Source organism: Panthera leo, chromosome B1, assembly GCF_018350215.1.
Source record: "Panthera leo isolate Ple1 chromosome B1, P.leo_Ple1_pat1.1, whole genome shotgun sequence".
NCBI classification, from domain to species: domain Eukaryota; kingdom Metazoa; phylum Chordata; class Mammalia; order Carnivora; family Felidae; genus Panthera; species Panthera leo.
This window is the reverse complement of record NC_056682.1, coordinates 36,774,255-36,787,021: the sequence shown is the minus strand read 5'-3', so window position 1 is coordinate 36,787,021 and position 12,767 is coordinate 36,774,255. Positions and strand designations below refer to the sequence as shown.

The 12,767-nt window shown below is 41.6% G+C and overlaps 1 long non-coding RNA gene across 1 annotated transcript; it reads right to left on the bottom strand.

Moving 5' to 3' along the window:
- Positions 1 to 1,373: 1,373 nt before the first annotated feature.
- On the bottom strand, positions 1,374 to 10,286 carry LOC122216890. The gene is made up of 2 exons (XR_006201172.1): positions 10,195 to 10,286; positions 1,374 to 1,812 (listed from the first exon to the last, which is right to left on the bottom strand). It is a non-coding gene; the product is annotated as an uncharacterized LOC122216890 (long non-coding RNA).
- Between the last annotated feature and the right edge of the window lie 2,481 nt (positions 10,287 to 12,767).

Sequence of the window (12,767 nt, the reverse complement as noted above, 5' to 3'; positions counted from 1 at the left end):
ACAGTACTTAGCACGATATATATATATATATATATATATATATATATATATCGTGCTAAGTTCCTTGTAAGTCAGTGACTGTATTTATATTTGCATGAATTCAGTTCAACAAATGTATAATGGATGCTTTACTTTATGCCAGGCACTTTGCTGGGTGCTAGGGAGAAAGCCTGGGTTTCTTCTATTTAACATTTAGGTAAGGATGACTCTCCTGCCAGTACTGGGTGCTGAAACATTCCATTCTTCTTCTGTGTTTTTGTCAATGCTATTTTTCTGTACCTGGGATGCCTTCTACTCCACCCTTTGCCTAGCTTATTCCTACCTGCATTTGAAGTATATTAAGTACCATTGTCTTCATGAATCTCACTCTACATTGAATAATAGAGAAGCTTTGTCCCCTCTCTTCCTTTCACTATGCTGTTTGCACTGATCAATTTAAGATTTCCTTATGTGGCTTAATATTGTCAATCTCCTCCTTTTTAACCAACCCCCCCATTAGATTTCAAGCTACCTGTAGATGAAGGCTGAATCATATACCTCTCTTGTATTCTCCATGGCTCATTGCACAAGTGCTGGCTACATAGGATATGCTTGATAAATACTGAATAATTGAAGAGAAATTCAATAAACAACGATTGCTTAATTGATTAGCTCCACCAATAAATCTTGCTTTGAACAGAGGTAGAGCCAGCCAATGAAGATACTGGGTCACCGTGACTCTGGACAGTGGTAAGTTCCATGAAATAAAATCTTGTGGAGAGCACTACAGAGTTGAACTGCCCCAACTTCTGCAAACTCTGAGTCACTAAGAGTAGGGTGTCTGATCCAAATTCCAGTTTCACTACTTCCCAAACTTGGGCAAGTTATTTAATCTCTCTAAGCCCCAGCTGTTTTATCTGTAAACTGGGAAGACATTATAGCACCTGCTTCTCATGGTCACTGAAAGAATGCAATGAGGATGATGCACATAAAGCATTTAGCACACTGCTTAGGCCATTATAAATGCTCAATAAATGTCCATTGATTTTAGCTACAGATTGATTGTAAGGAGTGCACTGACAGAGACACAATGAGAAAACTTTCATTCTATACTGATAATACCTTCCACTTTCATGTTTTACAAGCATTGCACCATTTTAATCTCATAATGCTCTTGTCAGGTAGTTAAGAATTGAAGGAACTCCTGCAAGTGAGTGGGAAAGTCATTTAGAGACTGTCAACTCCTAATATGCAGTCCCTTTCTCATCCATGCCTATACGGTGGGATGAGCCCCAGAAAGAAATGGTAGATATTCATTTACGCATCTTGTCATTTCACAAATACAAGTTAAGAACTTATTTCATACCAGGTACTACACTGGACACCAGAATGACTGTTGTGAATTAGGCATACTAGTTTTCTGTTTAGAGTCTAGAGGCACAGCCAAAGAATGTGGCAAGCCCTTTGCACATCATCGAAAGTGTGCCGCCAGGAGGTATGGAGCACAGAGCCAGAGCCCCAACCTGCTCTTTGGGGAAGGGCTGTGGGGAAAAACTTCCCTGAGGAAGTAACATTTGGAATGAGACCAAATGGGTGAGATGAAGGTGACATTTATATCCCCCAACAGCAGCTGGCATTTGAGTGGAAGAGTAAAGACATGGAGTCTCCATGGATGTCTTCAGACCCAGGCACAATGGGAATGAACAGGAAGCATGGACATTTTCGTTGTGCCTCCTGTAAGGCAGAATCAGGATGTCAGCAGCACAAAAGCAGCATCTTCATTCAGGATTTCTGAGTTCCTCCTTTCTCCTTTCTGTGTCACCCAACTGCCTCCTGGGAGAAAGAGAACAAAAAGCTGTTGTCTCCCCATACGTTTCATAGGGGAGGGAAAGAGAGACGGTGTCTTCCTGCATCTCTTACTTGGGATGAAGTGTTGTCATAGAAACAACCTTTCCCCTGGGGTTGTTTAGGCTGGCAAGAAGTGACAGCCAGAGCTGGGGACATTGGCTGGAGAGGACACAAAAGGCTCTGAGAGGGGCTTTCCTACCTGGATGCTTCCTCCAGAATTCAGCCATTGCTGCAGTCCCCCTACCTCAACCCACTCCCATGCTATCTCCACATAAATAGCTCCCTCAGTGGTACCCATTTATCTTTTCAGTTGTCAATCAGACTGAAAGAAAAACACTGTCAAGTCATCTCTACAGCATTTCACCTAGATTTGATTCACTTAGTCCTCTCAACAAATCCAGAAGTCATTCATTTATTCATTCAACAAATCTGAATCAAGAGCCAACTATATGCCAGGTGTAACCTTTATCACTATTGTCATTTTATAAATGAGTAAATTGAGTCTCAGAAAGCTTAAATGATCTACTTCGGATCACACGTTAAGTGAAGGATAGAGTAAAAGGGCTCAAGACAGTCAACCTGACTTTAAACCAAATCCTTTTTCACCAGAATTAAGCAGTCTTTGGATAATTCCATTTGGAAGTATATATAAAGAAAGACTAAATCCTGAGTATGCAAAGCAAACAATAGCTAAGCAGTTATATCAAAGAATTCAATGGCAAATTCCATTCCTTGCCTATTTAGCCTGTTAGAACCCCTCCTGCCACCAAAACTGAAGTCAAGTTCTTTGTCTTTTCTTCAATGCTTACTCCTATATCCCTTTCTAAGAAAATCCCTAATATTTACAAAGGTATAAGTGATAAAAATTAGCTGAAAATACTACCCCATCCATGGATGAGAATCTTAAGCAGGCTTCACAGGGGTGGATGGAAACCACACCCACTGCTGGGCCCACAGTGAAGGTCTGTTTTTGCAAAGTCAGTTCTAATGGAAAGCACCTGTTCAGTCTTAGGCATAGTAGAAATTTGGGGGTGGGAGTAATGTATAACCCATACACCATGGTGTGTTAGAATTAGAAGGTAAAAATCTTAAACATGGTGATGTTACAAAACCAGCCAGGAAGACCAGAGTATGGCGATCAAGTGTGATGATGTCACATTCACTATCTCCTTCTCCACCACCTCTCTGTGTGTATGTGTGTGCACGCACATAGGAGAAAAATTATTAAGAAAGTAGCAAGCAGAGCTATGACAACATCAGAGGTAAGGCTTCTCTGACACTCTTTCCCATGCAGAAGCATGGCCTCGGAATTTAATCTGCCACCTTCTGATTGCGTATTTTGGGACAAATTATTCTCTGAGACACAATTTTCTCATCTACAAAATGAATGTAATAATATCAGGTTTGCCAAGCCCTTATGAGAACACAAGGAAACCAAGCATGTATATGAGGTGGGAGCAGCCTACACTTTGGGGTAAGGTAGGATTTGGGGTGAAAGAACCCCTGATCCTGGGCCTCTGAACAATCACCTATGCAATCACCAGAAATTCACTTCTCTAAAACTTCATCATTGTCACTTTTCAGATGACTAAAATAATAAACATGTGCTTCATTTGAATCAAAGATGACAACAAGAAAAAGTAAAAGTGCTGTAAACTATAAAGTCCTATTCAAATGAGAAAGTCCATCATTGCCTCTCTCCTAAGTAGGGCATTGTGCAGCCAGGAATACCTACAGTGAAGGTGCTCTTAGGCTTTATGCATGACTCACCAGTGCTGGGGGTACAAAGGAGTGGTAGGTATGGGCCACTCCCAACCAGAGAATAGCCTCAAGGTCACATGTAAGCAGAATGTGGAAACAGTTTAAATTACACCATCTTGATGATGTGTTGGGGTAAGAAGAAGGTAAGAGATATGGTAAAGGAACAAGGACATGGCCAGTCATGGAGCCTCATGATGGAGCTGAAGCTATAATGGGATATCCTGGCCTGAATAGCTCCAAAAGCAGACAAAGATTGGGAGAAAGAAGTTTATTTGGAAGATGCTGCCAGGAAGCACAAAGGAGGGAGTAACAGTGGGAGACAAGGAAGGTAGCAAGGCCAATCAGGGGTGAATTACTGTGCAGGTCACCATCATGGAAAACTGGGGCTCAACCCCACTGGGGCCTCCCTGGGAAACTGAGGGACCAAGAAGCTGTAGCATGTATCCACCAATTCTTATCCCCCACAGATGAGGCATTGCTTCTTGGTATTAATTCCTGGATACTTCTCACTTCTAACCCAAGAACATTCCCATGACCAGAGAAAGTTCTCAGGCAGAGACACAGAAAACTGAGGAGGAGTGTAGGTAGCTGGATGAATGGGATATGGGCAGGGTACCAACAGCATCTGCTGGCTTTGGCAGAGAGGGATCGGGGCACTCTGGTCTGAAGAAACAGCATGAACAAAGACAGGGGAGAGGAACAAACAGTGTCATAGGGGGACAGTGGTCATTGTCTAGAAACCCAAAGTGAGGATATATAATTTGACAGTGTGTATTTATGGATTAAAAGTGTTTGCAATTAACTCTGGTTAATATCCAGGGACAACTTAGCCATTGGATGTTATAGGCACAGTATTTAGGGTCTAGTATTATGATACTTTTATCATGCTTTCATTTCTTTTAAAATCAGAAGAAAAGTGTGGATTATGTTCACATACCAACACTGTTGTAAAATATATATTTTAATATTATTTTATGGAAGAAAAAGATCATGAAGGTAGAGGTGCCTATATGGCCCAAGAAAGTCATAATGTGATCCTGCTAATGGTTGTAACAAATAAACTCTAAAATTTCATTTTATTAACAAAGCAGAAGTTTGTTTCTCAGGCATATAAAATCCAGTTAGCAGAAGGACTCTGCCATCTTCTACAAATGGCTTCCAAGGTACTCCTGGAGGTAACGTTGGGGGACAGATGAAGATAAAGCATGTAGGATTGCAAGTGGGAGCTTTCACAGCCAGGCCCCAGGTGATAAGCATCTCTTTCACCCACATTTCATTGGCTAGATTTCCATCACATGGCCACACCCAAATGCAAAGGCTGCTGGAAAATGTAGTCCAGCTATATGCCCGGAAAAAAAACAAATGCATTTAGTAAGGAGCTATCTAGGGTTTGCTACAAAGGGCAGAGTATTTAAAATTGTGACTGTCTTAGAAAATCAAGTATATGAAAGAGAGTAAAAAATAATAAAAGGAAAATGGTCAGGCAGGCTGAAGGGGCTAAACATTAGGCTGAGGGTGACAGCTAATAGAGAAAATGTCTGTCTTATGTGCTAACGATTTCCTTTCAGTACCAGCCTTGTTGTGCAGTTGGACATTGGTGACTAGATGAATGGTCAGTTGTGGTCCCACTCAGTGTTGACTAAACAAGTTCTTCACTGGCCATCAGTCAGCTCATGGTAGAATGTGCCATTCCACAGGGGTGTCTCCCTCTGCTGTTAATGGGGAAGGGATGGAGCCTTTGTGGCATTATGGAACCAGAGACATGGCGGAGTAGGCAGAGCAAGGGGTTCTTTCCAAGCAGACAGACAGAAATACAGATTGGCAGGGGAGAAAGGAAGGGAGGTGGCAGGCCTTTCAGCAACTTCTGGCTCTCAGCAGTGATCCTGGGTAAGCAGGTACCCAGCCACCACCTTGAACAGTCACCCTCACAACCCTAACCTTACCTGGCCACCCAATTCAGCAGATTCCCCTCTTATATAGCTGGAGAGAGAGGGGGCACAGTGCAACATGATGTCACTGATAAACTGATTCAAATAGCATTAATTGACAATATAATGTGTGCCAAGCATTGGTCTAGGCTCACTCATTTATACTGTCACATTTGAAACATTGTTCATTTATTCCTCCTAATAATCCTTAATATTCCTTAATAATGAGGAATAGAGTCCTCATTTTACAGACAAAGTAAAAGAGACCCAGAGAGATGAAGTGACCAGCTCAGGGTACCATGGTTGCTAAGGGGCAATACTTCCACTTGCACCAAGTTCACCTGGTTCCAAGTTCATTGTGCTCTTTATGAATTAACAGCAAGTCCTGTACTGGAGCGAGACAAAGTGAGGTGCCTAGGAGGCAAGATTTAAGGAAGTGCTCACTCCCAGGGGCAGTAAACTTCACTGAGGGTCACCTTCTTAAAGTTTGCATTTCAGGCACCTTGGTTTCCTCCCCATGACCCAGGCCCTCAAAGCCAGCTGCTACCTGAAGGAGTGCCATACTAGCATCCACAAGGCACTACAGTCTTGACTGGGAGATAGGTGGTCAACAATGGGCGGCAGGAATTGAACATCTGTTACAAATTCACTCAAATTATATTTCCTTGTATGGTCACCACTGGAGTGTCATTTGTGACATCAGGAAAGGCTTCTGTACCACTGCATAGCTTCTCTTCTTACTTTGCCTCAGTGCTTGGGACCAAATCATTATTCAGTTATTCATTCATTTTTATTCTTCCACTCTACTTTGTATTAATGTATTACTCTAAGGCACACCTTATGACCGTGTGAGGAAGGCACATGAGGTTCTTCTTCCCACAGACCTCAGTGAGTCAAACCACAGCATCACAAGTAAAAGTAATTAGAAGATTGCTCCCAGGATATCAGGGAGATCCCTCTAAGGAAGAGGCATCTAAACTGGACCTCCATCACCACTCAAGTTCCTCACTTAAGCTCTAGGAGTGATATTTCAGAAACCTAGCCCCCTATGGATAATTTCTCACAGGATACAGAAATATGGTCTTGTAGTCTTCTAGAATTGTAAGCTTATAAGTATCTACTGATAATGTAGAACTTTAGTCCAAGTATTTTTTTTTCTTTTTTCATCAGTGACGTAGCAGGTCAAGGTATTTACTCAAGAACTCAAGGACATATTGCAGATTAATGGCAAAGACAGGTTTGAATGCAACCTCCTGGCCTCCAGACCAGGGCTCTTTCTTGGCTGAGATGCCGGTCTATTTCTGTACCTCTATAAGGGTGCCAGCTAAGGCTCCTTAGACCTGTTCTCCAGGGGTCAATTCTTTCATTGTTTTTCCCTGAGAAGAAAGATCACAGATGAGAAGGCTAGGGTGGGTCTGCTCACTGTTGAAAGCTTGCTCTCTGTACTCTGAGAGTCCACACTGACAGCAGCTAGTCCCACAGGCAGATGGCATCTGCTGGCTTGAAAAACTACTGACAGGTCTGGGCTAAAGGGGTCCAATTAGCTAGGCCTGCCAGCTGCTGCCAGGTTGGACAGGAGCAGGTTTGGCCAATCTTCTGTGGGTGTGAACCAGGTTGCACAATCTATGGCTTGAGATATAGAAGCTGTTTAACTTGTTTGAGGATAGATCTCATTCTGTGGAGAGGGCGAATACAGGAATCCCACATCCTGGTGTGAGGTACTGTTGGTCATGGAGTCCAGCTCCACCATTTACACATAGGTAGTGGATTATGGTATGGTGTGGGAAGGTAGCTCAGGCTGGAGGGAGTACAGGCATTGGCATTACAGCTGAGTTTGAATCCTGCCCAAGGGATCACAATAGCAACATTTGGGGCAAAGCAGATAAGTCTTTTGTGGCTCAGTTATCTTATCTGAAAAAAGAACACCAATAGATTCTACCTCTAAGGATTTCCACGAACATTAAATGATATAGTTTGTGTAGATGTGGCTTTCTCTATGCCTGATAAAGTAAGTGGGAAGTAAAAGTTACCACTGGTTTGTCTCAGTTATAGGGCTGAGACTTGACCTTGTGACTTGAGACCAGGATTATGTAAAGACATGGCTAAACCCAGAGCAGGCCATGGAGAATTACAGCTGTACATCCAGAACCAATGTGTTGGCCAAAAAAACCATAAATTCCTAGCCCTCTAATTTTCTTGAGAAAGACTTTTTACAGGTAACTCAATAAAAAAAAAATCCTACCATTAGTTTCCAATGCAAACCCAGGTTCCATTAGTCTCATTTTATTGCCTCCTAAACTGATGGATCCTAAATTTGTCTGCACATTAGAATCATCTGGAGTCTTCCTAAAATTTCTAAAGGTCACACACAGATCAGTTCAATCACAGTCTTCAAGTATGGCATATAGGCATCAGTATTTCCTGAGGCTCCCTAGGTAGAATTGGAAATTTCACCTCTTGCCAGTTTCTCTTCCTAATACAGGCTGATAAAGGCAGGACTATGCACTGACTTTGCCATCTCTTCTTTCCTATTCCACCACTCCTGGTCAATGCTGCAATGCTTTCAGGCCTGTGGATAGTCTGGCTTATATTGCCCACAGTTCTAACCCTTTCATTCCAGGCAAACTTTCATTCATTCATTCATTCATTCATTTAGAAAAATACATCAAGTATCTATTTTGGGAACTAGGAATGAGTTGACCCTTGGTTATGCAAGAACATTTGAGTGGTCCCTCATGATACCACCCCCATCAAAAGCATCACTCCCTCCCTCTCTTTTTCCTGTCAATTAACTCATGTCCCAGGTAGAGCCCAGGGGTTCCTACCATTCCTTTTTTCTTGTAGTTTCCTGCCTATCAAAAGGGCAGTTTGAGAGGCCAACAATTGGCCTATCTTCTCCTTTAGGAGAATCCAAACCAACTACTGTGGAGTTAACTGTCAATTTATAAAACCTCCTGACCATTTTATATGGGAGATCCTTTGGGTTTTCATGCAAAAGTCATTTCAGGCAGGTGTCCAGATGAATCAGGGTGCCTGCAATGAGCATGCAGATTAGCTTTCCAGTCTAGTCCCAGCCAAACTGCAATCTTGTCTATCCCAGCCAGACTGCAATCTCCCCAACACCAGTGATTTCTCCTCCCCAAAGTACAGAGACAGAAATCTCACCAGGGGCATGCTGAATAAAATTTAATAGACTACATGGAAGTTGGAGGAAGAGGGAAGAAGAACAAGAGAAATGAGAGGGAAGGAGAGGGAAAGGGAAGAGATAGGGAGGAAAAACACTAGAGGAGAGAGGCAAAGAGACAGAAAGAGGGTGACACATTTTTGAATGCTCTTCCTGCTTACAGAAAAGAACAGAAAATAGGGAGACAGAGGAGGGTGTCAGAGGTAACTTGCATTGCCAAATGAACTGTTCAACCTGTCTTTCTCCCTATCTACCTGAGAACATTCAGAAGTTGCCTTCAGGAAGGCTTTATTAAAAACAACAACATTGCAGCTCTTCTCTCCAATAAAATACCCTTAGGCTGTGAATCTAGGCAACCTAGTCTGCCCCTCTTAGCCCTTGGGAGGGTTTACCATTCATTTCTCCTCACAGGACCCAGCAGCCATGGAGTGACTCTCATGTTATCATGACTGACATTGCCAGCATTTGTACTTTGTTGCTTTGCACTTCCCCAGTTCTGCTGGTCTATAACGTGTGTGTGTGTGTGTGTGTGTGTGTGTGTGTGTGTGTGTCTGACTAACTGTCATCCTCCACCTAGAGTTCAGTGAAACAGTTGCAGAGCATATTTTGCAAGGGCACAACCAGAAGCCAAGTTTCAATGACTTGCTTAGGGTTACCCAGCTCCAGAGTCCTGAAGAGGTCACATATGCATTAAGGTTACTATACTTTCTTCAGTCCCTTCTTGTCCTTCTCCAAGAAGGAACTTACTCTATAGTTATCACTTATGAGTTTTCACCCACTTGTCACACTGGGAGAAATTATACCTCCCTGAATTATAAGCCTCAGTATTTGTGTGTATCAGAGCAAAGTGGAGATCTGGGGGATAGCTGTGCATCATTGAGGAGGTGCAGGGCTGGGCTGGGCTGAGCAGTGGGAGCAGAGGTGAGCTGCCAAACTCCACCACAACAATGGCAAATCCACAGGGAATCTCTGTAGAACTAGATATATTGCTGGACGTGAATAACCAAGGATTCTGATGTGGTCATGTAGATTAATGTCCCTCTGAAAGCTCTGGATCAATGTTGGAAGGAAAAAAAAAAAAAAAAGACATGCATAATTTAAAAAAAACATCAGAAACTTTTCTTGACATGATGACATTACTGATTTTTTTATGATCTTCTCAAATATACTCTATAACCGTTATTAATTTAGTACCGTTAATAGCTCATCCTTCAAATGTCAGGCAAAAGCCAAAGCTGAAAAATAGAACTGCTTATGACTGAAAAAAGTCCCAGAAGGAGTGAGGGAAACTCTAGGAGCATGAAGACATTGGCTGTTTCCAGCTTCCTCCAACTCCCAGCCAAACTTTCTGTTGCTGGGCTTCTCCCTCTTGGGCCTCTTTTTTTTGTGGTTCACAAAGATGGCCACATCTGCCCCATTCTGGGCATCCACTGCCTTGCCAGTGTGGGAGGATGTTGGGAATGCTGCAATAGGTCTATCCTAAAAAGTAAATACCTTTTGGTGGTACCTTTATCCAAGAGTTCACGATCAGGTTAAGCATTCTGTCCAGTTAAGCTTTGCCCTTCCACTGTCAAATCACTTTTAAAATGTAGATGCCTCTGGGGGGAACAATACACAATATTATTAGTGATGAATGTTTACAAAGTGCTTCCAATGTGCCATGCACTATTCTAAGTAGTTTATGTTAAATCTTAACAGCAACCAAACAGGTTATTATTTCCAGTTTACATATAAGAAAGCAGAAACAAGGAAGTACTAAGTATCTTACCTGAGGTCATACAGCTAGTAAGTCCTACAGCTAAGATTCAAACTACATCTGATGCTAGTGCCTATATCTATTATATATATGATATATGTATCATACATATATATATATATATATACACATATATACACACATTTCATACATATTATATAATATATAATGCATACATACAGTAAATATTATATATATATATATAATATATATATACATATATTATATATATATATATATATATATATATACATATATATATATACACACACACTGATGTGGTCAGGTAGATTAATATCCATCTGAATGTATATACAGTTGATCCCTGGACAACATGGGGGTTAAGGACATGAATGTTTGGAAAGGAGAAAATCTGCATGTAACTTTTGATTCCCCAAAACTAAATTACTAATTACCTACTGTTGGCTGGAAGTCTTACTGATAACATAAACAGTCCATTAACACATACTTTGTATGTTATATGTATCATACACTGTAGTCTTACAATAAAGTAAGCTAGAGAAAAGAAATGTTATTAAGCAAATCATAAGAGAAAATACATTTAAAGTATTATATGTGTGTTTATTGAAAAAAATCCACATATAAGTGGACCCATGCAGTTCAAACTTGTGTTGTTCAAGGGTCAGCTATATTGTACACATATATATTTCCTCCCGCTAGGTTCCTGACTTTTAATCAAGTGGGTTTGCAAACAACAAAGCCCCCAGCTCCTCCAGAAAGATGGGTAGCTGAGGCGGCCAGTGAGTGGGTGGATGGGGCTGTGAGGGGGGGTACAAAAGGAGTTATTAAACAGAGATTCAAAAACTTTCCCTTTCTTCAACAACATCCAGCCAACTCTATCTCCTTTAGAAGACTCTGGGGTAGCTCCCCCATCACCTTACTGGTTCCCGTGGTGGGATGGAGCTTATATTTCATAGTTTCCAGATGACTCTGCACTCTGACTCTAGTTGCAGGAAAGGCAGGCTTCATGGATAACAGTTGATAGTAGAAACTAGAAGCTTATGGAGAGGGGAAGAGAAGGCACACACCAGTCTGACTGTGGCCCCAGCGGTGGGCTGGGGGCAGACATCAGGTCTGACTGCGGCCCCGCCCACCAACTCCAGTTATACACCACAGCACAGGGGAAGTGCCCTGCAGGTCCGCACCACTCCAGGGACTATCCAAAATGACCAAACGGAGGAATTCCCCTCAAAAGAATCTCCAGGAAATAACAACAGCTAATGAACTGATCAAAAAGGATTTAAATAATATAACAGAAAGTGAATTTAGAATAATAGTCATAAAATTAATAGCTGGGCTTGAAAACAGTATAGAGGACAGCAGAGAATCTATTGCTACAGAGATCAAGGGACTAAGGAATAGTCAGGAGGAGCTGAAAAACGCTTTAAACGAGATGCAAAATAAAATGGAAATGACCATGGCTCGGATGGAAGAGGCAGAGGAGAGAATATGTGAACTAGAAGATAAAATTATGGAAAAAGAGGAAGCTGATATAAAGAGAGATAAAAAAAATCCAGGAGTATGAAGGGAAAATTAGAGAACTAAGTGATACATTAAAAAGAAATAATATACGCATAATTGGTATCCCAGAGGAGGAAGAGAGAGGGAAAGGTGCTGAAGGTGTACTTGAAGAAATAATAGCTGAGAACTTCCCAGATCTGGGGAAGGAAAAAGGCATTGAAATCCAAGAGGCACAGAGAACTCCCTTCAGACGTAACTTGAATCAATCTTCTGCATGACATATCATAGTAAAACTGGCAAAATACAAGGATAAAGAGAAAATTCTGAAAGCAGCAAGGGATAAACGTGCCCTAACATATAAAGGGAGACCTATAAGACTGGTGACTGATCTCTCTTTTGAAACTTGGCAGGCCAGAAAGGATTGGCAGGAGATCTTTAATGTGATGAACAGAAAAAATATGCAGCCGAGAATCCTTTATCCAGCAAATCTGTAATTTAGAATAGAAGGAAAGATAAAGGTCTTCCCAAACAAACAAAAATTGAAGGAATTCTTCACCACTAAACCAGCCCTACAAGAGATCCTAAGGGGGATCCTGTGAGACAAAGTACCAGAGACATCGCTGCAAGCATAAAACATACAGACATCACAATGACTCTAAACCCGTATTTTTCTATAATAACACTGAATGTAAATGGATTAAATGTGCCAACCAAAAGACATAGGGTATCAGAATGGATAAAAAACCAAGACCCATCTATTTGCTGTCTACAAGAGACTCATTTTAGATCTGAGGACACCTTTAGATTGAGAGTGAGGGGATGGAGAACT